The sequence below is a fragment of the Rana temporaria genome, chromosome 1 (assembly GCF_905171775.1).
Source record: "Rana temporaria chromosome 1, aRanTem1.1, whole genome shotgun sequence".
NCBI lineage: Eukaryota > Metazoa > Chordata > Amphibia > Anura > Ranidae > Rana > Rana temporaria.
Window position 1 is genome coordinate 577,379,654 of NC_053489.1, and position 3,154 is coordinate 577,382,807.

A 3,154-nucleotide genomic window follows, 5' to 3' on the forward strand; every position below is an offset into this window, starting at 1 on the left:
GAACCATAACTGGGGAAAAGGGACATATAATAACTGAATCATCTTGATTAGGTTCACACTTCAGCTACTGACCGGTGGAGGGAATTCCATGTTTTAATCTGTTCGGAATCTTTGCAATAATGGGGAAAAAAGCCTCCCATAATCCCCATTACAGGGTGTCATCTGGGCTCCTAGGTACCCGAAGGAGTCGGAAATTGGTATGGAGCATTGTGAGTCATCTAGAGGGATACCCCCTGGGTTGATGGGTATTGGGGCCGACTTTTTACATTTGATCCTCTTCTCATTGGCCTGCCTCTCCATAGGCTGTCCCCTCTTCAGTCTATCATGAATGCTGCTTCCAGATTTATCCACCTTACCAACCGCTCAATGTCTGCCAACCCTCTCCTCCAATCCCTACACTGGCTCCCGATCGCCCAGTGAATTAAATTCAAAATACTAACCACAACTTGCTAAGCCATCCACAACTCTGCCCCGAGCTACATCACCAATGTTGTCTCCAAACCTCACCCAAACCGTCCTCTCCGCTCTTCTCAAGACCTCCTACTCTCAAGCTCTCTTGTCTCCTCCTCCCATGCTCGTCTCCAGGATTTCTCCAGAGCCTCTCCCATCCTCTGGAACTCGCTACTTCAACCTGTCTGGCTATCCCCTACTCTTACTACCTTCAGGCGTTCCCTAAAAACTCAGGCCTCCCTGAAGAGATCACGTCTCCAACTAATCTTTTACCACTTCCATCAGCTCATTCCCCACAGTTAAAACCTTTTGTACCACCTGCCCCACCCTATTAGATTGTAAGCTCTTCTGAGCAGGGCCCTCTTAATCCTCTTGTATTTTACTGTATTATAACTGTATTGTCTCTCTTTTATATTGTAAAGCGCTGCGTAAACTATTGGTGCTATATAAATCCTGTATAATAATAATCCTGAGCCTTGAGTAGCTGCCAAAGTCCATTATGGTGGACATAGTTTCCTGTAGGGAAACTTCCACAATTTCAAGCAGAATCATCGTATCATCCATGTAGAGCATCACTTTCTCTTGCCTATCACCATAATGGAAACCAGTAATGGGCAGATTATCTCTGATCTTTTTTTTCTAGGGGTTCTATGGCCAGGGCAAATAGCAAGGGTGACAAAGGACACCCTTGTCTTGTGTCCGTTTCCAGAGCAAAAGCATGAGACGTTCTGCCTGTGGGTGGTATTCTAGTAAACAAATCCAGGAGAAGAACCCCCACAGATTCATCCACTCGATGCTTTTGAAGGCCTTCACAGCATCCAATGGGAGCAGAGCTCTATGTCTTACATCGTCAGCTGGGATTGCATATTTAAGAAAAGCCTCCTTGGATTGACATCCTTGAGGAAAACCTGCTCCAGAGTGCTCTGGACCTCAGACTGGGGCGAAGGTTCATCTTCCAACAGGACAACAACCCTAAGCACACAGCCAAGATAACAAAGGAGTGGCTACGGCACAACTCTGGGAATGTTCTCTAGTGGCCCAGCCAGAACCCAGACTGGACTCCAACTGAGCATCTCTGGAAAGATCTATAAATGGCTGTGCACCGACGCTCCCATCAAACCTAATGGCGCTTGAGAGGTCCTGCAAAAAAGAATGTGAGAAACTGCCTAAAAAAAAGGTGTGCCAAGGTTGTAGCATCATACTCAAAAAGACTTGAGGCTGTAATTGGTGCCAAAAGGTGCTTCAACAAAGTATTGAGCAAAGGCTGTGAATACTTATGCACATGTGATTTTTATTTTAATTTGCAAAGATTTCAAACAAACTTCTTTCACTTTGCGATTATAGGGTATTTGTAGAATTTTGAGGAACATAATGAATTTAATCCATTTTGGAAAAAGTTAAGCACTGTGAATACTTTCCGGGTTGCATTGTATATTTGCCATGGGGGTCTGTAATGACTTTCTTAACTACACACAGAACAGCTTTGTTAATCAGGATTTAAACCCCTTGGAAAAAGGAGTAGGTAGCGCCTTTTGAATCTGTTTTCTTTTCAAAGCAAGAATTATACAACCCATTAGGTGCATTTCCTGCAGTAAGACGTGAGGGTTATGCAATTTAAAATATTGGAACATTATGGAACAATTGCATTTAAAGTTGAGCCGCCAAACATTCCAAGAAAGGACCATGGGGCTTTCTTGTTGACCATGAGTCATAACGGAGAACCAAGGTGGCCAAGGCACCACAAAACTCAGGGTTACAGTGAATAAATGGGTAGTAAAACATGCTCGAGTCTATGCATTGACCATAACCATAAAACAAGAAAAAAGTACATCCCTTAAAAGTTATCCCGCCCTTGCACCAGAGACACAAAAAACTGAGTTGTGCAGGGCCTCGACCCAAAACTAGAACTTTGGAGCAAGCGCCAACTACAGAGTCAACAGTCTGCTTCGGGGGACTCCAGAGGACAGGAACCATGCCCCAGACACACGCGGTCTACATAAAAAATAAAATATGATCCAAGAGGAGAGAAAGAAAAATGGGGAGTACGAAAAGTAACACGAGTCAGTAGCGCAACAGGTAGGGCCATCCGCTTCGCGACAGCGATGGGGAGGATGAAGCACAGGCTAAGAGGTAAACTCAGTCTGATTGCAGAGAAGGGGAAATAGGATATCATCAATAGGTGTTAGGATTAAGTTCACTTGTTGGTGGCACTATCCTGCTTTGGGCTGTTTGCTGCAGCTTCAGTGTCCACCAGCAGGTGTCTCCCAGGACCCAGCAGGCTATTGCAATCAGACTAATTAGTGTTTTGCTGCCTGGTGGCTACTTAAGGCTTCTCCTCCCTTCCCCTGACACGTCACAATTTTGGTCCCTGCCTTGCTGCTTAGCCTTGTCCTGATCTAGTCTGTGCCTTGCTCCTGCCTCCCTCTGTTCTGTTCCCAGCCGTGATCCCCCTTCCTTGCAATCCTTGTACCCTTGTCCCTAGTTTGGGCTATATAGTTGTTCAGGTTCAACAGTTCTTGTTAGTGTGGTTTTTGGTTCTGTTTGGGGTAGTTCATGTTTACTGTGTGCTGTGTTTGTGTGTTCATTGTTTGCTATTTCTCACTGTAAATTTCACTTCAATATATATATCCTTTGTTTGGTCTCAGTTCCACTGTGTGTCTCGTCACCTTGGACGCTAATCGTGACGCTCCGGGGGAAGGGAGGA